A 24,989-nucleotide genomic window follows, 5' to 3' on the forward strand; every position below is an offset into this window, starting at 1 on the left:
CAAGCCAAAACGGAAGTTGTGTGACGTCATGTGAAAAGGGTCTATTAGTTGGTCTTTGAAAGCACTGTTGGTATGTATTCAATTTTGCAATGGATATTTTGTTGACTAAGAATAATTTAGCCATTTGTATAAAGCAATATTTCTTTTATAAGAACTTTTACAGCCTTGAGCTAATTATTTTCTCTGGAGCAAATTTATTGTACTTTTATGTGCTGTATTGTTTGCTACTGTGTATTATTTCTGAAAGTCTGTATGTTTATTTCTCCGTTTTACCCTACTTCAACTGGCTTCAGTAAAGACTCAACGTAAGCACTCTTGTCTGTGTGGTCATTTTGGAGAGGAGTTTATCTGAATGTCGACTCCAACAAGGCGATGGATGTTGAGGACATGACACAAGTTATGGGCTGTTTAAATTATAACTCAAGTTGCTTTATTTTTATTCCTTTTTTTTTTTAGTTTTGCCGTAGTTTTGCTCATGATTCAGCCAAAGTAAGAAAATAACGAACTGCAGTCTGATTTTTATTATTAATGTGTTTCTTCTTATTGAGCAGTGAATGTAAATAAAATGTTTACATGTCTTTTGTTTTAAGTATTTACTTACCGGAGGCCTTTATGTTTGTGCAGCAGAGCCACAGCTAACAGCTAGCTCCTCACTCCAGCATGTGCCGTTCAGCGCTGTTGTTGCTCCTCCTTCAAGTTGGACTGAACCATTGTTCTAACAATGGTAGGGGGGACCTAAAAATTTATTCTTATTTTTTTTCTGAGATAAATGGCAGATTTATTTCGTTCTTTTTGTTGTTTCTTTTGCCTTTTCATATTGATATTATTTAAATGCAAATGTTTCTTAAATGATTTTTTTGGGGGGGACAATCTAGACTTTTCTAAGATCCCCCCAGGATTTACGCCTATGCTCTTAGAAGTCACCTTATTTTGAAAATCTGTAAAGAAGTTTAAGTGATGGTTTGGTTATAAAACAGTGTCCCCTTCAACACTTTTTCTAGTTTCCAAAGGTTTTGTAAAAGCATCAATGCAGTAAGGAGGGTTTTGGCCAACCTACCTTTGTTGCGCCCTGACTTGCCAAATGACTGATTAAGCTAGCTTTACAGATTAAGGAAGTGTCGTAGTGATTAGTCATGGTTTGTGCAGCCAACTAGAAAACTCACGACTAATTTCCAGCAGAAAGAAGGTAGAACGTAAAACATACAGATTCACGTTGAAGCATTTGTTTAGCAAACTATAGGATAGCTAAAATGAGTTTGTAAGCTATTACTGCTTTGATTCTTCGAACACAAATTATATTGTATTGCTGATATCACAGAGTTGACATTTGAGATTGATGCAAAGGTTGACCTTCAAACAGGAGACCAGTCCAAGTCACCCGACCAAAGCTATAAACATAGTATAGTCATGTGAGAATGCGTCCATCCTTGCGCATTGACTGCGCAAGTCAAGTCTGGCCTTTGACAGACTTGGGTCTGTCAAAGGCCAGACCCAAGGCTAAAAGGGAATCTGTGCCAAGCCTCAAAAGTGGATGTTTAGGAATGTTCTCCATCATATACTGACTAAACTTAAGAAAATTGTTTCAGTTCTCTTCTATCAAATAAAATCCCCTCCGTAAACTACCACTGTTGACAATGTGAAAACTTTCCATGGGAGTGAATACTTTTGTCAGGAAGTGTATTTGACGTTCGTATACTTCTCCCTTTCTCAAAGCAAACCCGATAACTTGAATGCTGAATGCAGCCATATCTATGCAGCTTATGTGGGGTTTTTTTCCCCTCAATTTAAAAAACCGTGTGCTGTCTACTTGCTTCCGAGGCCACTCAACCGTGAGTGTACATGTGTTCGACCGCAGCACGACAGCTCCTAAAGTGGATTCTCAACTACTACCCTTCAACTTACTTTTACCGCCCTCTTTGCTTTTGTAATTTCTCCCCAATACCCAGTTTTGCAGGCTAACAGCGTGCTGTCCAGCCTCATGCTGTTTTCTGAATGTCTCACCTCCTTTTTTTTTCTCCTCTCATTACTTTTGCCTGACCCATTAGCGTAAAACTTCACCAGCTCAGCTCTCCAGGATTGGTTGGAGGAGATATCCATTTCTCTATGTAAATAAATCTGTTACTTCCCTGACAGCACAATTCATTAGCCCTCGCAGCAATCCGCCCGTTCACGCAGAGTGCATCGACACCACGGCAAATGTGTGTGCGCAGCTAAAAAAGAGAGAGAGAGGCGCGCAGAAGGGTTAGAAAAACATGTCAGCTTTGCTCTTTGGAGGTTCACATGTGATTACAGGAGGAAAATGCTTCCAGAGGACAGATCAGCATGTATGCAGAGGTTAACAGTTGGTAACTGCATTGTTGCCCATTCTGCTAAATCACTGCAGGATGCATTTGCTCATCAGTAAATATAGAAAACAGCTGTTCTCCTAAACTCAGTGGCCAGACTCGTCTTAAAAAAAGAAAATGGTCAAACTCATGTTGCAGGGTAATAAAATGTCAGTCAGCATTGTCAATTTGTTTTGCTATTTTGTTTTAAATTAATATAAAACTATTTAAAATGTATCTCTTAAAAAAAATCTAATGGCTAATCCACTCAAGGTACAATTGTTTGGGTACAAGAATTTTTTTCCAACACGACCCCTAAGCACAGGTTTCCAGATAATTAGTCAACTATCACATACTGAAGGATTCAGTATGATAACACAAAGAAAACTGGAATAGACAAAGTTTATACTGTATTATTATAATTAAAGCAACCAAAGCTAGTTATCGGTATGTCCACTTGTCTGTCAAAGAAAAATAGATACAGCATCTTGAATAATAAAGTTTAATCAAATGATCCACAACACACCACTCTCATACGCAGGATGAAAGTCACTTTCTCCTTGTTGTGGCTCATGCATTTACTGCTGCACGCCCTCATGTGTCCTGACAACACAGATACCAATCTAAAATTATTGTTCTCCTCAACACTCAAATCTCCGCAAAGCTCCTTCTAGCATTCTCAAATGCTGTACTCCTTGTGATATCGCTCACTCAGGCCATTGTGCTTCTGTGTTTTACCTCTGGGTTGCTATGCTACCATCCCTCTTCAACCTTAGGTTGGCTATTTATGGATCCGTTTCATTTTGTTCCCCCCTCTCATTTTCCAAAACAAGTACACCAACTGGTTAAAAAGTATAAAAGCCCTATTCTACAGGCAGTAATACACACAACGTTGCAAAGAGGTGCATAGTGGTGAGGTCAAACCTTTAGCTGGTTGAGGCGATACAAAGCAGAATAAGTCATTTGTAGAGGGGTCGAACATTTGAAGAAGCAATGAAATAAAAACCATCAGGATGTAGACAAAGTCTTATCTTTGTCACTTTTTGATAAGCCTTGGCATTCACTAGCTGGTAATGACTTGGGAATGGTCACACTTAACAGTGACCGTCAATGACTCAAACTTTGAGCAGAGTCAAAGAGAACAGCACCAGTGACTCACCTATCTTAACTGACCTGAAACGCCCGGTTAGTGTTGTTTTTTCTGGCAGCAACTTATAAACCAGTTGCTTCAACTATGTTCAGAACTTTAGAAGCCTTTTGGATGACAACCAGTACATCTTGAAGAAAGAAGAATAGAAGTCCAGGAGCCTTCTACCTTAGCGCTTTGAATCGTCGCGTCATGAATGTCTGAGAATTTACACGAGCGTACAACTGATCTTCAGGTTCAGACGAAAACACTTGTAAAGAACAAACATCAGCGCAACTCAAAAAAGCCAGCATACCATATTGTTTTTGAGATTGCCCACCAACAGACTAAAATGTGTAGACACGAACTGGTGAAGCAAAGTAATTTAAGTTGGCAGAAACCAGAGAGCTAAAAGTAGTAGATGTAAGAATCCATGTTTAAGTCATCTCCCAATAACTACTGTGGTCTGTCACGTGCTTTTTGGTTGAGAGGTCCTGCTTTGTGTCCTCGTTCCTATTTTGTCTTAACACGCAGTTTGGGCAAATATTGGAAAAGACATAATTCATATGACACATAAAGCCACACTGAAAACCCCTGAGAGGGTTTGTCCGCACTGTCTGTCTGTGTGCTATTACATAATAGATAGGTCATGGCAAAGAAGCAAGGCAGCACAAAAGGGAAAAAAAAAGAAGAGGAAATCGTTGTGGTTGGTGTGTCAGAGTAAGACTGGTATGGACAGAGGAACAGTGAAAACTAATTAGCGCAGCACTTTAAGCATCACAGGCTACATACTGCTGCGAGAGAGCGACTGCCAGAGACAATCCCAGTCAATTTTACCACTCAGCAGAGAGAGCTGAGGTAGGCTCTGACATTGTGTTTTATCTCAGCTAAACTCTTCACTCATGTCAAGAGCCGCAGAGATGGGAAGATGGAGAGAAGAGAGAGAGACACAGGAAAGGTTTGTCGGTCGGGGAGGACAGATATTAGCAGAGGAAGTTTGGGCCAAAAGCGAAGAAGGCAGCAGGGAGACAGCTCAGAGGTAGACCTGAGGACAGCACAGACACAGAACTGGAAAGAACAGAGGAGTCTTAGCACTTAGGCAGCGATGTTTGGGGGAGATTATTGAAACAGACTTTTTATGAATAGCATAATTCACTGTGCTTGGTTCGGATGCGAAGACCAAAGATGTGCTCAGAGGCATAGTTTTTTTTTAAATTCAGTCTTCTGTCCTGTTTTTGTTTTGTATAATTGTTTTTTGATTTTACTGGTCTTGTTTTGATTTCCATGTTTCATAGACTTGAACAGCATCCCCTCTCATTGTCACTCTCCTTCATCAAAGGTCATAGGAACAGACACCATGACAGTGCGAGTAATAGACTGGAAATGATTCAATCAATCAATCAAATTTTATTTGTATAGCACATTTCAGCAGCAAGGCATTTCAAAGTGCTTTACATCATAAACACAAAAACACAAAGTCATGCAACATAGACTCAACAATCAAAACATGACATTAAGTAAAGTTCCCTCATTAAATGTGTAATTGATTACGTTTCAAATACAATTCTAAACAGGTGAGTTTTAAGTCTAGATTTAAAGAAAGTCAGTGTTTCAGCTGTTTTACAGTTTTCTGGAAGTTTGTTCCAAATTTGTGGTGCATAGATGCTGAATGCTGCTTCTCCTCGGTTGGTTCTGGTTCTGGGGATGCAGAGCAAACCAGAACCAGAAGACCTGAGAGGTCTGGAAGGTTGATACAACAGCAGATCTTTAATGTATTTTAGTGCTAAGCCGTTCAGTGATTTGTAAACTAACAACAGTATTTTAAAGTCTATTCTTTGAACTACAGGGAGCCAGTGTAGGGACTTCAAAACTGGTGTTATTTGTTCTGTCTTCCTGGTTTTAGTGAGAACGCGAGCAGCAGCATTCTGGATCAGCTGCAGCTGGTGGACTGATTTGTTGGACAGACCTGTGAAGACGCTGTTGCAACAATCAATACGACTAAAGATAAACGCATGAATTAGTTTCTCTAGATCTGGCTGAGACATTAGTCCTTTAATCCTGGAAATGTTCTTCAGGTGATAGAAGGCCGACTTTGTAACTGTCTTTATGTGGCTCTGGATGTTCAGGTCAGAGTCCATCACTACTCCCAGGTTTCAGGCCTGGTCTCTAGTTTTTAGTTGTAATAACTGAAGCTGTGCATTGACTCTAGATCGTTCCTCTTTAGGTCCAAAAATAATAACTTCAGTTTTGTTTTTGTTCAGCTGGAGGAAGTTTTGGCACATCCATACATTTATCTGTTCTAAGCATCTGTTCAGTGATTGGATGGGTTCAAAATCACCTGGTGACATCGTAATGTAGAGCTGTGTGTAGTAGAGCTGCATAGTTGGTTGCAGTCATACCTAAAATGGCCTGGTTTGCAGGCAGAGTTGTTTTGTTTTCTTCTCCATGAAAAGAGGGGGGGGGGAAACGGAGGAATTAGTGAATTTCAGTCATTTTTCACAGTAATAATTTTTCTGTCTAAAAATTGAAACACGTCTTTTACAGCTAGTTGACACATCACTTATCAATAACATCACTCATTTACCAATACTTTCATACTGGATAGAGTGTAAAAAAAATTGACATGAAATAAGCAAAAATAAATTAACAATTGTGTAATGGACTGGCAGCTTGTCCCGCAGATGATCCACCGTCTTTGTGGTTCTCAAGAAAGGGACCATCACTGTGTTAAATGACTACTGGCTTGTCGCCCCGATGTCTGTGGTTTTGAAACATTTTTGACTTGTTACGTTGAAGCGTCTGAAGAACATTACAGGTCTCTGACCTTGATTTTGAAACACAACAGCAACTCAAGTTGGAATCTCTGGGCAGTTAACCTTTTAAAGCTATCGGTTGTTTTGTGATTAATTTTTCATACTATTTCTTCGTTTTATGCTTCCACATCTTCACTATTATTTGGTTCATGTCCAGGTTTTTCCACTCATGTCAAGCACTATTCGTGCTTATTTTTAGGCCCGTGCCATCATGACTGTCTTCTTCACGTTGCGTTTAGTGATGTACAGATTTGTTATGTCACCAAACTGCCTCTCAAACGACAGTCTGCATTTGGCTCAACTGCACCACACGACAAGGATTGAGGTCAAGATTTAGATTATGCCACTTAAAATCCTAAATACACCTAAAGAGTACAGCTTTACCTGATAGTTACAAATACTTTCTGTTCATGTCTTGGAATATTGTGTCTCCATGTGAAGAATTTGGCATATTACCTCTCTTTTGAAGTTTGTGTTTAAGCTTTCAGAGATGTCGGGCGTTTGAAAAGGGCAGCATTTTCCCACAGACAAAACATCCCTGCATCTAATCAATGAAATTTGTCAGAAATGTCAATGTACTTGAGCTGGTTCAAAAAGAAACAAGCACCCTGCAAGTTACTGATGAATCCAAGCAATTGAAAATAACTCCTCGCACGAGGAATCAACACAACGGGGCTCCAGCGCACTAAATGCCATCCTTTAGCTCCGCAACTCTTTGCAGGAAATAAAACAAATCAGAATCAGTCTGTATAAAAATCATTAAGCCAGAGGCTCTCATCATATGTTGGAGTTGGCCTGCCAGCTCCCACGTTGTCCTTGCGTGTGCTTGCAGTCGTATCTAATCTGAAGAAATCATAGTGTGGAACAGGCTTTGCACTTTAACGGCTCCATTTTTATGTTCCTTCAACCATTAACGATGAGACACCATACATATCATTGCCTATGCACAATACAACATGCATCAGACCAAACTAGAGAAGAGAAGATTTGGCACTCTGCTGGATTTGATGTGGTCAGAAATGGTCAAGCACTTTTTAAAGAAAATGTCTAGATTGTTCAAAACAGACCAATTAGATTTATATCAGTGACATTCGATTCTTGCAGTTATATTTTTGAACCATAAGTCGATTTATATCTGTTTCTAGTATGTTTACATGTATTGTTATTTTGGGATCCTTGCTTGGGTTTAAATGGTTCCTCAGTTCATTAATTTGTTCATGAACATTGATATGAAGCAGAAACAAAAAGCAGAACAACTGCTAACTACTGGCAGATTTATATTTATTTGCATCTCAGTGTGCATGCTTCTAGCTTGATCTCCCACTTCTAGACATTAATCTCTACTCCATGAGTTTGCTCTGTCTTTCCCTACGCCAGCTAAGCATTTAAAAGCAAGTCGAAAGACAGTTGTAATCTCAAGCAAAACAGAGTTGTGTTCTCTTCCTTTCTGCTGCTCCGCCATCTCTTTTCACATAAACACACAGAATCAGTGGGAATTTATCAGCCGAATGCTGATTTAAGGCACCCTGTTGTCAGTGCATAATTAGCAGCTGAGGATGGCTTGGGATGACTTTGCAAGCAGAGCAGAAAGGATGTTGTGGCAATTGTGGTCCAAGGTTAATGCAGGAGAGAGGGGGGGAAAAGGACGGGAAAAAAAGATGCAGACACATTTAACAAGTTACGGATGGTAAATTCAACAAAATTCACCAGACACCGACACCGGGAAGGAAAATGTTCACTGCAGAGCCTTTAAATTTCAATACGATTATCCCATAATCACAGGTGAACAATCTTTTTGAAGATGTCAATATAACAAATCAGAGAGTAAACACTCAATGAATGGTTTACATGTACATGGTCTTTTGATCCCAGATATATCACTGTGTGAGAGCTGGTGTTGAGCTCAACATAATTACATTGTGCTCCCAGAAAAACAGAATAAGTAACAATTACCGTTACAGGTCTTCATGAGATGCTGATTTGCGGGCTGAGGCACCTATTTCATTCTCTGGGAGAAATGTCAGGCATCACAGAACAAAAACAGATGTTTCTGCTACCTTCCAACCAATCAAAACACAGAGAGTCACCTGAGAATTTGGGTTAAGATTAAATGCAGTGCATTTCCGTATTAAACACGTAACCTGGTCTCCATGGGTTACTTACATAAATCCCTAATCACCCCTAGTTTAGAGCCAGGTATTAGAATGGTCCTGTCTTTATAAGTCAGGATCAAGTTTGTATCGGCCTCCAATCATACTGTACCTCAATCTTGCTGCCTCATAGGTAGGAAATTATTTGTCCTTTATCATTTAGATGCAACCCTCCCTCAACAAACCATCCTTAAATAGATTAATCCTGCTGGATTAATCCTCCACAAGCTTTCCAGTGGCATTCTAATTTAAATTAGGTGTGTTCAAGTGAAGATGAATCTAAAACATACAAGAAACCAGGGATCCATGTCTAGAGTTGCCCACGGTGACTAGAGAGATCAGCAGATTAGTAAAAAGCATCAGCACCATAAGATATTTCATTTTCCTATTTGTTGCTGAACTGTGTTGCTGCAGATAAAGGAAGTTCTATGTTTGGAAAACAACATTAAAGAGAGCAGCTAGCCTCGGGTGATGAATGCTTAAGCAGAGATTATAGCTGAGCGTTGACCCATGAGCAGGTTGTCTAGTCAACAAAGAGAAAATATAGTACACCACTGCTGATCTCTTAAGCTACAAAACCTGCTCCTGTGATATAAATTGCATAGTAGAATGGTACTCGAAGAAGTACATCGTAGGACATTCAAACCGTACCTTGTGTAAAATTCCAGTGAAGAACATTTGTGTTATGGGGACGATCTCTAGTGTTGTTTGGCACAGCTGCCTGAAATGACAAAAGATTCAACCCACAGGACTCAGGCTTTCCATATCAATTTGCGTACGTAATGTCATTCATAGGAGTGAACCCTATGAATGTGTTTTCATAAACAAGAAATTGAGCTACTTTTTTTGTTTTTACAGTGTTATATTTATTGGCAGGAAGCCTCATTAAAACAACAGTGATAAAGAAAGAAAAGTCTACCAAACTCAAACTTCTTTTCTTCTTGTGTTACCACAAGCTGGTCAAATAGGTAAAGTCAGACACACACACACAAAAAAAAGAATCTGCAGGTAATGAAATCTTTCAGCTGAGGTGTAAAACAACTTTAGGAGTCAAGCAATTGAGGTCTGGGTGCCTTCAGGTTAAGCCCATACTGTAATCTGGAGTCATATCTAATTAATAATGACTGTACTGAAAGTCGTATCAAAAAGAGGAATTTATTGATTAAATATTGCTTGGCTGAATTGGACACTGCTGGTTGACATTGCTATAGGTTACAATGTTTGCACAGGAAGGTTGGTGGATTGATATTTGTTCAGAGTGCATCCTGTATGTGTGTGTGGTTTCACAAAGCCAGCTACCTTTATGTGCCAAACACACACGCCTTCACACATGTAAGAACACGCACACTTACCCACACCGGATACATGCTAAAGAATGCAGGGAATCAAAAGCAAGTCCATGTTGTAAAAGAGGCTGAATTATTTTCTGACCTGATCTGCTCGGGGTGTGTGGGTGTGTGTGTGTGTGTGTGCTATGTTTAGGATCAATACTGAGTTACAGACAGCTTGGCCCCACCTCGCATCGAGCCTTGGCTTCAGGGAATCCACAGACGTGCAAAAAAAAAAAAATTAATTCCAGCTCTAACCATTGTAAATAAGTCTACCTCTCCCCAGTAGGAAAACAGAAAGAGAGGAACTCTGACTACAAAACACTGAAACTGTGTGTGACTCTAAACAACAGATACAAAAAGCATGAGAAAACAGAAAAGGTACGCAGCCAAAAAATTCAGCAAAAAAATAAGAAGCTGTTTTTTAATTATTTTCTCTGGCCCTGGCATCCTGATTATGACACTGTTATGATATGGCGAGTCCAATACTGGCAAAATAAAAGCAATTCTAAATGGTTCATTCTTATAACATCTTTTTTTAACCGTGCTGTTAGTTTGATTAACCACTTTGTGGAGAATTATGCATTCTCCACTTCATAAAAACATTCAGATTGCACTTGTTATTGTCCAACTAGCGCTATACACAGACAGCTTTTTTTAAAATCTACAGTCAGAGCAATGAGCTCATTACAGAGCCCGCCAAGTCCCAGGGACAGAAATACAGAGTGAGGATTTCATCGCTCTTTTTTTGAGGAAACTGTTTGTGCACAGATTTGGACATCAAGACAAAAAGTAATAGAACATTGTTTGAGTTCTCTAAACTCGAGAAGTTGGGAAAAGTCCTAACATTGATAACTTGTAAACAAATAAATTAACAGTAAAAATGTTAACAGGACGATACAATCTAACACAGGTATCTTAATAAATTAAAATGTAACTTAAAAGTACACACAGAGTGACATACATCATACAGCTGATGAAAACACTTAATTCAACCTGTGCCTGCCCCAAACTCCAGAGAGGTATTTTCCTTTTTGTCCATAGTTTTTGCTTTAACTCAACTTATTATGTTTGGATTTGTGAACAGCTCAGCTACTTTATCAATAAAACGGTACGGCCTACACGATTTTCATTGAGGCTATGAGAGATGTTCTACTCTCCAGTTGTCGAGTGAGCACAAAATGGCCATAGCTTAACATTTCTTTATCGAAAATAGTTTTGGTTGCTCTACAGTGATTTGTTTTTGGGGGAAAGATTTTATTTCCTGGAAGCCTTAAGTATCACAATAAGCAGAAATATATGTTTGCAATACATCAATATGTGTAATACAGCTATATTATAAATGAGTGACTTTTTAAGTAATAGTAGTCAAATTTGAGATGCAACGATACTGAGGGCTTTAGATCCATTTTTCAAAACAATCCAGAAAAAAACAAAAACCCCAAAATCACACAAACAAATACGAGTCTAAGTACAGAAATTTCTGACATTGTTAGCAACCAATAAAAATGTCTAATTATTTGAGAGGCTTTCCACAAACAAGTTCAACTTGGCAATGTTGATCCCACTGGTTTAGATCTAAACTACGCCACCACCAGAAGCAGCCAGAACTTTTCATTCACCCTATGCTTGACCCTCCAATAGAGAAAGAAGTTGGGCAGATCTACCAGCCTCAAAATCTTTGCTGCAGATAGACTCCACATGTATCCATTTAGTTATCTAAGATAAAAAAGAGCTGTACTTTTATTTCTATGCCTTTTCCTCGTCACATTCAGCAGCTTATCAGTGGCATGGAGATCTGCTTTGATGCAACATTTTTTACATGTCAGGCATCAAAGCTGCACACAGCCTGAAAATATATGACCTCCACTGGCAGGATCAAGGTGAGCTTAGCCTCATTTTTATGTAGGCTCAACTGGGACCCGATAGCACTTTGCTGCATATCATGAAACTCTTGTTATTGTCTCATAAAGGAGACAATTTTGTTGTTTGCTTTAAGAATGGGGAAAAAAAGAGCAGAGATCCAGGCATCTGCTTTGTTCCCTTTCGCCTAGATAGACGACTTTGAGAACTTGAACTTGTCTGCAATTTGTTTCGTCTTTACCTTTGCCTTAAGAGAGGACCTTTGCTGTTAAAGTTTTTATAGTAAACTTTTGTTTCTTGCTTTCCAGGCAGTTTGGAACATGACCCAGCAGTGAAAATAAAGACAGAGCCTGCAGATGATTTTCGTATCTCACCATAGGGGCTTTAAGTAGCTAGCCAAGCTTTATCTGTAGCAGAAGAATTATACCTACAAGCCCACAGCAACTTTTAGAGGCATTCCTTCTCTAACACACCTGAATCATGAGCATGCCATTCAGCTCTGCAGAGGTCTGGTAACAAGTCATTGAATTGATTGAGGTGTTTTGGAGATGGCATGTAGGGTGGTAGCTCTCAAGGTCTGGACTTTTCTGAATGATGCTGTCCAGGGCTGCTTGATGTTGTATTATTATGGTCCTCCATGTTGTATTCTACTAAATGTGTGTCTTTTTTTATATTTTATGGATCGAAATCTGACAATAAGGACTTAACAGAACCAAAATGTAAAAGGATCCCCACTCATACCTTTGAATTTGTAGACGCAAAACAGTTGCGACAATGTGACTTACCTTGAACTTTTTCCCAACTAAAAGTATAACCATCCACTTTCAATTTGATTTTTTGACCCAAGATTTTACATAAAATATTTAGGATCTCCAAATGAAGAACTGAGTAGAAAAATTGGTGGTTAAAAGATGATTTCTCATTCTCCTTTCCCTTTTGCTCCCTTGTCTTGACTTCACTCAGGTGGAAAAGCATGAAAACTCATCTCATAAATCTCATCCATCAACAAATAGCTTTGATTCTACTCGAGCACAGCATAGCCCTGCCTAATCAAAACCCAAACTTCAGCCGGAGGAACAGAAATAGATCAAAAAGTCAGTTTCTTTGGTGCTCGGCTCAAGATTTATTGATTTCCTTCCTCCTCTGTCTCGCCTGCTTTCCCTCTCTTCTGCTTTTCTCCTCCCTTGAATTTTCTAAAACTGCTGTAATCACTGGCAATTTGCAGGGCGCCTCACAGCTGGACTCTTGCCCACTGCTGACAAAGTGTGAATGTGTCGGCGTGGAAAAAAAAGAAAACCTGTGCGGCTAAGAATAAAAGGAGAGGGCTGCGCCTCCTGTTTGTGGGTTTGTATGTTAATTTCTGTCCAAAACGGTCTATATGGGAAGAATGGGCAGCGGTGCAGGAAACCAGGAGGAGACTGGGATTTTTATAGATCACTGATCTCAGAGTCAAGGGCCAAATACACACACACACGCCCCCCCCGCCCCCCACATACAGTATGTCTTACCATCTTCACAAGGACATTGCATTGCATTTCTATAGCCTAAACCCGTACATATCTAACCCTAAACCTGAACTCAACTATATTCAATCTTTAGTCCTAAACCTAACCTGTAACCCTAAAACAGCTCTTGTTCTTGTGGGGCCCGGGCATTTGGCCCCATAAGGAGCAGTCGGTCCCCATAACATAGTATATTATAGGAAGTTTGATCCTAATGATGTGTGAAATAGAAGGTGACACACACACAGATATTTTCAAGACTTCATTAATTGCTTCTGGTTCAACAGTGCGCCTTAATTCTGTTTGTGTTGAAGATTTGTGCACACATTAATACTGTGTGCACAATAAAGTTGTGCCTTTCTAAAATCCGGATTTTAGAAAGGCACAGCTGGGTTTTAACGAACCTGCAAGGATTCAATTTTCTGTTTGAAATTTCTTAGCATTATATTTTTTAAAATTTGTTTACATTATGATGGCTAAGATTCCCCTAATTTGATTGAGGAAGCATAAAAACTCTTCATTTCAGCTGCAATATTACAAATGATTTATGTCTTGCTTCTGCTTGGAATAGCTTATAATGATGCACATGAGTTGCAAGGAAAAGACGCACTGTTAAAAACAATTGAAGATGCATCACTTACACAACCATCAATGAAGTGCTGAGATTGTATGCTACAGTATTCTGCAAAAATATTCACAGACTGAAGTTTTTCACATCTCTTCAGGTTACCAACATCTTCTTCAACATATTTTATGTTTTTTACAGAATTTTGTGGTGTTTATTGCTTAGGTTAGCTTTGTGAGAAATAAATATACTAAATATATAAAATTTTAGCATACTTGAACAAGCCAGACTAATCATCAGCATACTTCAAGTTTATGGATCATTTAACTTAGAAGCTCATTACATTACAATGAGATAACTATCTCATATAGTATATCTTACTATATATAGTAGGATATTATACTTACATATATATAGCACAAAATGATTCTATCCGATTTCATCCGAGCAGAGACAAGTTTTAAGCTCAAGGAGAAAGCTTTGAGAAAGCACAGTGAATATTTGAAAGACAGCAGAGGTTTTGAGTACAAACATTACAAGTTTTGAGAAGAAAGACATGAAATCCTGCTTTCAAGTTGAAAATGTGTGCTCTCGAATTATGGCAAAAAAATTCCCCCATAGTAGATTCTGGCTCCATGAGATGACTTGTATTTTAAAGAGTACAGAAAAATGGCTAAGAAAAAGGTACAACTTCCAATTTTAGGTCATTTTGGACTCGCTTTGTATGTGGCATTATCAGAACTAGTGTGATGATGACTGGGACCAGATGCCTGGGGTGAAAAAACATTTCTCTTTTTTTCCCCTGAATATGTTAGAAGTGGAAAAACATTTAGACATATCATAAAATCAGTTGATACTGGCATTAGCTATCAAGTGTGGTTTAAGTTTGGACTTATGGGAGACAAACTAAAAGCTATCCATCCATCTGATTATGCTCATCCTCTCAGGGTATTGAGGGGTGCTGGCGCCCATCTCCAGCAGTCATCAGATAATACAGTTTTTATTAACCTGGGTTACATTTGGAAAAACTCATTTTTATTTACTTACACGTTGTTCTAATTTTCAGAGAAACAGAAATTTGGCTGTGAGTCAGAACCATCATAATAAAATATGATTTTCACCTTTAGGACTAAATTATTTTTGGATGTAATTTTCAATGATAATCTAATTTAGTGAGTTGCGTGTGTTTCTAAGAAGGGCAAAAGTCTTTGGCTGGTTGTTGAGACAAGTGTCAGGAAGCAAGAATGGCTTTTTTTGAATTATTTTTGGATTTCACAGCTTTTAAAACTCTGCTTTAATGAATAAGCTGAATTGAACAATAATCTTGTTCAACTCAGCTTCTTTCAACATTAACAAAATGTATTTGTAAATGTGTCGATGTCTGGTTCATGACGGTAAAGCATGATATACTCATGAACTACGGTTTCATGGTTTTGTCCCCTAAAATAATCAAAATCAAAGTGGGCAACTTTTCAAGGCTGGCAGAGCACTTTTCAGCGAAGCTTTGGCTGCTACTGGGTGATTTCTCCTGGAAAGGCCATGGATGTCAGCCTACAAGCCATTCAAAATGACCCTCCTGCCTCAAAAATCCGCTGACGTTACATCTGAGAGGAAAAACTCTCAACACAGCGCTGGTTAAAATTTATACAAGTCCAATGAATATCTCTGTCTGGAGAAAGAGGCTCCACTTGACGATTGCAGTATTTCCATCTACATGTTTGAGAGAAACATTTATCAAAAATCTCTGTAGATTAAAAGGCTTTTTACTGTCACAGAGAACAGAAGCTATACCATTAATGTGCAGCCAAATGCTTTTGTTCGTGTCAGTATTTCTGTCACTCTCTGTTGTCATGAACCCATAAATATAAACAGGGTTTGTCTTTGATTTGCATGAATATGTTAATGCTCTATGCAGCTTTAAGATGATGCATGTTTGTTCTTTTGTACCTATACAAACATTTTTTTTAAGGTTTTGTTGGCTTTAGTGGCCTTTATTTGAAAGCAGTTTGACAGGAAACAGGGTAATCAGAGAAGGGGAAGACATGCGGCAAATGTCGCCAGGCCGGGAATCGAACCTACGACCACCGCTACAAGGACTAAGGCCTCAACGTGGGTCATGCTTTGCCCCTGCGCCACCACAGCACCCCACCTATACAAACATTTATTTTAAAGGATGGGACGGGGACGGTGCACACAGGCAACGACAATAGCTAACGGCAATCCATTTCATTTCAAATAGAAAAAGAAGTAGCTCCAGTGTCTAACAGACGCAATAATAATGAGTCTTGGTAGAGGTTTAAATATACTTGACTGCTGTTAGAAATCAAGAAGTTGTGCACTTACACTTTCATCTTTAATTATCTTAAGGTTTAATAACGAAAAACAAGAATCTTTGTGTTGTGATTATTTCCTAATGATACCATTTCTTTCTTCTCAGCACCTTTTCTCACATTTTTATATTATGTACCGTAACAACTGGTGAGCTACAACGGGAGTCACGGCACAGTGAGGGCAGGAAAAGCATGAACTGCACCACAAACACAATCCTTTCTTGCAAACAAGGACAGCTTAACTGAAAAGGCTACTTCCTCCTTTCCATTTTTCACGCATGATCCCAAACGCTGCACCGTCACCCTGAGGCTGGCTGTGTAACATCCTCTAATGGTGTTCGCCTCAGGATGACGAGGGCATATTGTGTGGGTATTCCTCCCTGAAATGGCATTCTGGGAGAACGATTTAATTGCCTTGTTTGCAAGGGGTCGTAGAAAATCAATTACGGCTGGGAGGTGGAGGAAAAATCCAGATGTTTTCTACGAAATACAAAATGATGAACAGTGTCGGTGCTTGTATGCACTTTAACACAGTCTTCTTAGATGTTCTGTGTGTATTTGTCCTTCGTGTGTTGTCAGTTTAGGCTGCTGCATCTCACCATCAAGTACTTAAAGCTGTGAAAGTTGTGCTTTCAAGATTGGGGTAATTTCCTCACTTAAAGTTTTGGTACTTAGCAATGTTCCACTTCAGTTAACCCGGCTTAAAGAAGGCAAAAATGTGGGGAAAAAAAAAAAAAATCTGTGTAAAAGGAGAAAACCCTAGGTTTCAACCAGGTTCTGGCTGTGAAATGCTCTTTATTACTGATTAACAATGGATTAAATTGTTGTTATTGAAAGGGAACTAGTGAATTCATGGGTTTTAGTAGCATTTTTCAACATTTTGTGTCATCATCTTTTGGTGTTATCCCTTGTGTTTTCTGTTTGGATCATCCCTTTATTTTGCACATTGTGAGATCTTGTCATTTTAACAATTCCTTGTGTCAAGCCCTGCTGTTATTTTGCGATTTGTACTTCTGTCAGATTAGAGTTCCCTTCTGTTTGTTGCTATCGTGTCGGGTTTTTCTCTTTGTTTAGCTGTGTCCTGTGTGTCTCCCGTTGCTTGTTGCTGTGAGTTATCGTTATTAATTATTCATTGCATAATAACACTGAGATCGGCGGAAGCCGTCGATTCCTTTACAGAAAACAGCCCTGTGTGTTAACTGGAGCTTTTAATCTTAAGGTCTCAATTATGGATTGTTTGCCCAATCGCCGATAATTAATTGAAGTGTGAGATTAAAGTTTAAATCAGAAATGTAAAAACTGTTTTCTTTTTATTCAATCTTTTTATGATATTGTTCTGTTGTTTAACCCCAAAGGTTTTTGTTAGGTTATTGGGTTTACTTGGCTGTTCTGGGAAACACTCTGGTTGGCTTTGTGTATCTGTGTTCTACAGAAAAAATGATCTTGCTTTGCCTTATTAGTAGCCATTTTTAAGGTGGAAAATGTCCTCGCCTTAAAGTGTAACATTTTTAAAAAATTAACACATTTGGATGAAAAAAAAAATTATAAGGCTCTCACTTATAAAGGCAACAACCTCAGAATTATATTATCAGCTGAGCAAAGAAGAAAAATGAGGAAAAATGTGAACAATACATTAAGCTTATATTGTTTTCTCTGTTCAGTCTCTTTCCCAGTTGAAAATGTATTTGTGATAATATTCAGTCTTTAAAGATGTGCTTTCTATATTAATGTGAGTAATGCATGAGAATATAAATGATTGTATTAATTTGTTTTGTTTTTGAGCAAAAAGTGGACTAATAACTAATGTATTCAATGACGTGACTGAAATTTTAAGAAATGCCAAGTATTTAAATAGAATTAAATGTGTTCATAAAAACAAGACAAGGTCACAGTTGCTACAAATATATATTTTTTCCTAACATCTGCAACAAGCTCCTGAGTCTCACAGAGGAGCCATATTTGCCAGTGATAGTTTCTCAGCCCTCATGAATAATTATGATGAATCAGTGTGGTAACATGAGACAGCTCGCTCTCTAATTTTAGCTTATTTACTATCGCTGTCGTTTTCACACACACCCTGCAACTGCATCTATTAACACGAACACCGCCAGGTTGTGTTTGATGCCAGGCATTATTACGGCTCAAACAGTCCATTAGGAAGCAAACAGGTAGAGCAGATAGACGCGGTCCAGCTCTTTTCAATCACAGTATTCTGTCGGGTAGGAAACACAGGCTGAGGTGGCACTTACATTCCAACATGAGGGCAGATTTTTTTTTTTCTTTTCTTTTTTTCTGTTTGTTTTTACTCTGTTGAGCTGTCTGAGACTGACAGGGCTCTCAACACAGCACAACATTTAATGGGAAAAGTGAGGAGGGCTCGTGACAGGTTGCGGTGGTCATGGTTTATTTGACAGGCTTCAGCCCCTCGCTTCAGCTCACAGCCCCACCCAGAGACTGAGAACCGGGGAATGACGGCCTTAACAAACTGAACAACAAGTCAGCGAGAGAAAGAGAAAATGAGAGAGAGAGAGAAGGTTTCAGACTGCAGCTGGGTCAGCCGAGCACGAAGCTGGTGATTGAAGTCCTGTTGTTGCTGGGACTTTTATTTCAGAGCGAATAAATGTTCGGATTTTGCGCTTCCGTTACATAAAAAGAAAATGTTGATAATTTGATAAGAAGCACGCTTCTGTGCTCACAAGCTTCAGTTAGTCGAGACTCAACATTCTTGTGTCACTGTAACCCCAGTCGGGATTGCAATGCAATTTAAGTTGCTAAGAAACTATTTCTGGTGCAAATAGTGACTCGAAAAAGCAAGAAGCACCAAAAAGATTTCACTAAAATCAAAAACTACATGAAACTAAGAAAATGCTAAAAAAAAAAAAACAAGGAAAGAAGAAATCTTGAATTTTTTTTTTAATACAGCAGTGGACACTCCCAGTCCTATTTACGTCATATCCTGCCGATAATAGACGTGTTCCTGCTCCCAACTGATCTGATTCAAAGAGCTGTATTTTCTTTCTGAGCCTTTCACCAAAGTTTTATTCTTTGCTTGAAATATGGACCCTACATATATACAACGAAATAAATTAATTTTGCAGAAAGATTAAGACCAAAAAGGAATATTAATAAGGAGAAAGACAGCAGGACCTTAAACGGATCCTTGAGGAGCACCACATGAGCAGAGCTGCAGCTGAAAATCCACTTATGGGTTCCTTTATTGTACAACACATATTAAGGATATTTTAAATGTTGAGTATGGAGGCAGGAAGACAAAAAAAATGCTTCGAACAAGATTAGAGTTCTTATTTATTTTTCACAGAAGCATTAGCAGCAGAGAAGTCAACAAATGATGGAAATTAACTGGAGACGATCGGCTTAACAACTCAAGATTGAAATGTTCCTACAATGTTTTGTTTAACTGCATACCAGAGGCCCCTCTACCAAATAAAAACTGCCACAGCCTCTTCAGAATTTAAACATAGCTTCCATTAAAACACTGATTAATTTGAGAGCACTCCAGAAGTTGCCAGAGCATGAAAGACAAAATTAAATGAGGAGACAGAGAGTGTGTGTCAGTGTGTGGGGGTGTGTGTGTGTGTCTGTGTTTAACAGCCACATGCACACGTTCTGTGGAACAGTGAAGGATAAATGGATTCCACTTTAAAAATAATAATAATAATTGCTTCCCCAGCCTTGTTGAACATCTTACATCACTTTTTGGTGTACTATAAAGTTGCTTATAGGCAAAAGCAGCAATAATAGTCATACCAATTAGTAAATCAGGGTAAACATGAATTGTGCTGTTGCGCCCAAGGATGTTTTTGAACAACGTGGAGAGGGGGGAATCGGGATTCCTCTCTCAACCCGGCCACTGTCAAGACGGCTTCCCTTCCTGGAGAGCCACCGCTATTTGAATGCAGTCAGAATGCATCCCGACTGCAAACGCTGCATTTAAAAATAAGAAGTCATTGTTTTCCTTCTGAACTGCTGCTCCAGCTGATGTGGCTACGCTTGACGAGCTTTTCATTTCCAGGAAGTTGATATGTTAGCTTACAACGGTGGGTGGTGTTAAGGAAATATGGCTATTTTTGATTGTTTAATATAGTTAAGCTAATGCCATGTGTGTTTAAGTAGATCAACATTCCTAGATAAACATTCTCCTGGCAAGGCTGTAACTTAAAGCAGCCATAAAACAACATGCTCCTGAAAGGCTTTAAATTAGTAGGCCATAAAGAATATCTTCCCCGGCTCACAGGTCAGAGGTTGGGGGTTTCTCAGGAGCTCAGAGTTGCATCTGGAGTTGATCACAAACTTAGGAATGTTGGAAACACTTAGGTTTAATTTCTGATATACCTTCTTAATATTAATAGCAATAGTGTGTTAGATTAAAGTATATTACCAAAGCTACAAGTACTAATCTAGTAAATAGAATGTATTTGAAAATGTACTAACTATGACAATATCGGAATCAAAAGGTAATGGTTTGAATGTTATGTTTTACAGGTTGAAAAAGACTTCTATCTCATTATTGTTTGTGATAAGGTAAAGATTCAAATCTTTGGAGAAGCTGACTGCAGAGGAGCAAGACAGGTTTTGTGAAAATAACTTATAACTTTAATAACTAAAATGACTCTTGATATTTGTCATTAAAACTCAGGGGAAGGGCTAAGTTTTTTCCAAGGTAGCTCTTGGTTGGTCAAAACAGAGGTACGCCCTATTTGCATATATTAACAAAGAGAAACGCCTTCACTAGAAAAGGGAATGCTCAATAATAAGAATTCAGACAACTGCCCTGTTTTGCTTTTAAGCATCAGCTGTCTCCAAAGGCGCCTTTGTTCTTTTTCTTTTAATTCTTTTGTCTCAGGTAAAGAATGCACTTCTGTGTACTCTGAAGTTTCTTGTTAAAGTCAGACAGTGTTTTCTATTGAATTAAACTCTGTATCTCTGTGACGTCATTGTGCCTCGCCGTCTCCTTGCCAGCTGTGACGACATCCGCTCGAGACCCGGCTAACAGGAGGAAAGGAGAGCCATGCTTTTTCCAAAAGTTTAAGCTAACCTAATAACTTTCCTCTTTAACAGTGGAGGTGGGATTCCGTAATTTTCTAAAGCGGATTTTAAATTTCAGAAGTAAAACGGCAAAAAGAAACAACTGGGAGTTGCTCCTTCTTTGTAGAGTTTCATAGTGGCTCAATAGAAGCCCAGACCTAAACAAAGTGCGACATGACCTTTGCTCTTTGTCCGCGAAAACCCTTCATTGTGACCGAGTTAAATCAGAGTGGATTCAAGTTTACCCACAGTGAGGGAAAGGACTCGTTGACGGGAGTCCTGGTGGGAGTTGTTCCTGCCTTATTGCTGACGAGCAATAAGGCTAAATAATTAGTTGCTGACTAATTATTAAGTTAAGAAGGAAAATAATTTTTCTTAAACTTTTTTTCCTATCAATAAAATGAACAAAACCATCATTTGAAATCATCATCATTCTCTTTACTTCGGTTATCTTTGTCTCAAATCAGAATTTGTTTACGACCTGAAACATTGAAATGTAGCAGAAAAACAAAAGTTGAATAAATCTGTAAAGAGAGGAATACCTTTCCTCACTTACATATCACTGTTTTCTGATTAAATAACTAAATTTCTATTCAAATTACCTTCTAATGCAAACATGACAGTGGGTTTAAAATTGTGCTTTTGTGAACCTGTGTGATATGAATTGTTGTAGCATGAAAACAATCTACTTTTCTTTTGATCGTAAACTGTAAAAGGCATGAAATATTTGCTCTGGGTGAGATGTTTACTACTAGTAAGTTATCCGCAGAAACCCATTTGGAAAACATGATCAATACGTTCAGTCCTTTATCAAAAACTGTGGGGAAGGTTTGTTGAGACAATATACAAAACTGAACACCCGAGACGTTCCTGAAGATGGGTTGATAGAAAGCAGCTTCGGTTTGACTTTGTAATGACTACATTCAAAAGTAAAGAAAAACAAAACAGAACAAAAACATTTCATATGTGCAGATAGATGGATACAAGCACGGCTTTGAGTCTTGGGAGGAGAAAATTAGCCGAACGCCAGAGACAACCACATGAATTTTGAACGCTGCTGCTCTCTGGGCCAGAGACGGAAAAGACAAGTTCTCAGCCTGAATATGTAACAGCAAGAATTTCAAGTAGTTTGACCTTTCGTGAGCTGTCGCTGTCAAAACAAAAAGGAATAAAAAGCATTTCTGACTACTGCTCTCCAAGGTTAAGCTCAGTACACGCAAATCTACATTTCTCTGCATTCACCAGCAACCTAATGCTGATGTGATGTAAAAACTCTGCCATGTATACTTTGCTCAAGGGCACGCTTAAAACTTGTTGGAGCTTTTTTAATTAATTTTTTTATTTCCTCCCAATTTGGTTTTACGTAGTTTCTCACTCAGCATAGTGGGCAACATTCCAGTCACAAGCGGCACTGACCTTTAAGTGTCCACTCAAAATAAAGTGCACATCATGGCCTCCCCTCCACCTTGCTCGCACCACCGGGCCAGGCGTTCATTTAGACTCACGGATTGCCGGAGGCACAAACAGCTGACGGTCACGTTCAAGAGGCTTCGACTGGCAGGTCCAGATGTCAAAGCAGTTTGAAAGCTGATCAGTTTCGTGGCAACACACGTGAATGAAATGTGGTGCACACATCATTAACGATATCAGATTTATCCCAGCAGCTCGTTCACAGCAACAAAAAGTCTGGGGTCGACTTTCTCCAAGTATAGCTGAGGGTGTGTGTGTGTATATATATACATAGTCTGTAATTGCATCTGTATTAGAGAATTTCTGCTATAAATTCAAACTGGTGTGCCTACACGGCTGGCTTGCAAAAAATGATTTGCATTGTCTCTGGTATCGTCATTCTGTCTGGGAAAAGAACAGCTGAAAAAATAAACAACCCAAATCCCAAAACGAACAAGACAGTCGTGCAGATGATGAATGCGTGGAAACGTCCGAGCCGAACTGTTGATAATGCAAACGCTCGTCCATCAGACATAAAAAACCTCTCAGCCGTGTGAACGTGTGATCATTCTATATACAAATCCCCACAAGCAGACGCTGGCTTTTCACAGGAGAGAGCTACCTAAGGCACTACGCCTGTCTCCTCTTAGGACATGTTCTCATGGCAACAGGCTGAAGCAGCTTCTAATGGCCTTCTTATCAATTCAATCCAAAGGACTCTCAGAGACTCCTCAGCCTTACATCGTACCGCGGTGCACCAAGTGCCGCTGGCTCGCTCGTTCGATTCAGGCCTTTGAGATTTGCGCAAACACATGTCACAACAATGCACTGATTGAGATTCCACAGCTCTCACTGTTCATACGTGTGCTCGGCTTCATTACACACAGATGCGCTTCATCATTTTGACAGCTTCATGAGAGAAGACCTCACTTTCATCTCCATCTCTGCTGGACGCGCACACACACACACACACACACAAACCCAGCTGTGTCCCTGTGGAATCCATCTTCATTTGCTGTGTTTGAGAGCAGCCCTCAGATTCCCTCCTTGCATTTTAGATGCACCCTGCTGCTTTTATTTGGCTTGGCCTCAACATCAACATCTTCCCGAGCCCGAGTCTTCTCTCTGTCTCAACTACCTACCCAAAATAAGATAACCACCTGCTGAGGAAACATGGGGTGTGGTCATTTTCAAACTTTTACAATTTCATCAGTGTGAAAACGTGCACTGTAAGTTTATTAAAATCTCAACAAAGCTCTAAAGCAAAGCTTTAACAGGGTGTCTACAGGTAAAAGTAATACACCAAAATGTTATTTCATTCAACTAAAATATACCAAGATCCCTTCATAATTATTGGCGCCCTCAGTAAAGATGAGTAAAGGGGCTTAAAAATAGGTTAATCTTTTACTGCAGTAGTACAATCTGTCTGAAAATGTTTAGAAAATGCAAACATTAATTTGAGCATTTTGAATTAGGCCCACAGCATCACAGGATCCACCACGCATCGTTGCTTCAGAGCAAATCGTCTTACCAGCAACCCAAATAATTGCTACAAACTAAATGTGCACACAGTGGAGGGCCTGTAATGGCGTGGGAATGTGGATTCATAGATTATAATAATACCGGAAAATTTTTAAACAAAAATCTAATCAGATCTTGGAAGAGAACTTCAAATTGGTCTTCACTGCATCTTTTAGCAGTGTGATAGCCTCAGACACATGGCCAAATCAACTGGTTCAACAACAGACAGAATGTCATCACAAGTGCTGTTTTAGGGGCATTATGTGTGAATAAAAGTACATTATAAGGCTGGACTTTTCAAAAATCTAAGTGTAAAATTATTCTTTTGCATTGGATCTTGAACCTATCTTGAGAATTTTTACAGGTAAAAGTAATGCACCATAATAAAGATAAACTAAGGAAAGTTTATCTCCCTCAGTTGCAATGAGAGTGCTGCATATGTGACATAAAGGTGATTGTTAGGCAGTATATGGCATAAAGATATTTAGGTATTTTTATTCATTTAAGTAGACCTCACTAATTGAACCCATTATCTTTCATTTTAATTAAGCAGTTAGATGGACACAAAGCATAACTGACTGTGCAGGGCTTTGTGTTTGTGAAGTGCGTCTCTGTGAACGAGTTTGCTTGCGTCTGAGCGCAGTTGTTCTGAAAGTGATTAATACTTTGGCTGACAGCAGAGCAGGGAAACAGAAAGACAAATACATTTTGCAGAGCAGAACCTGTGCTTTTTATCCTGCACGAAGCACAAAACTAAGAAATATCTTAGTTTTTCTTATAAGAAGTATAAGAAAAACTAAAATATATATATATATAAACAATGTGGTTGCTGGAATACACCATAGTTGCAGAACAAGGAGGATGAAATCTGCAATATTTTGCATTTCAAGTCTACATTAAAAAGTTTTACTCAAAATAACTGGGCGGACTTACAGGTTAGAAGAGCTCTGATCTGTGTTTGGAGAAGCTAAG

This window comes from Xiphophorus hellerii, chromosome 14 (assembly GCF_003331165.1).
Source record: "Xiphophorus hellerii strain 12219 chromosome 14, Xiphophorus_hellerii-4.1, whole genome shotgun sequence".
In the NCBI taxonomy this organism is placed as follows: Eukaryota; Metazoa; Chordata; class Actinopteri; order Cyprinodontiformes; family Poeciliidae; genus Xiphophorus; species Xiphophorus hellerii.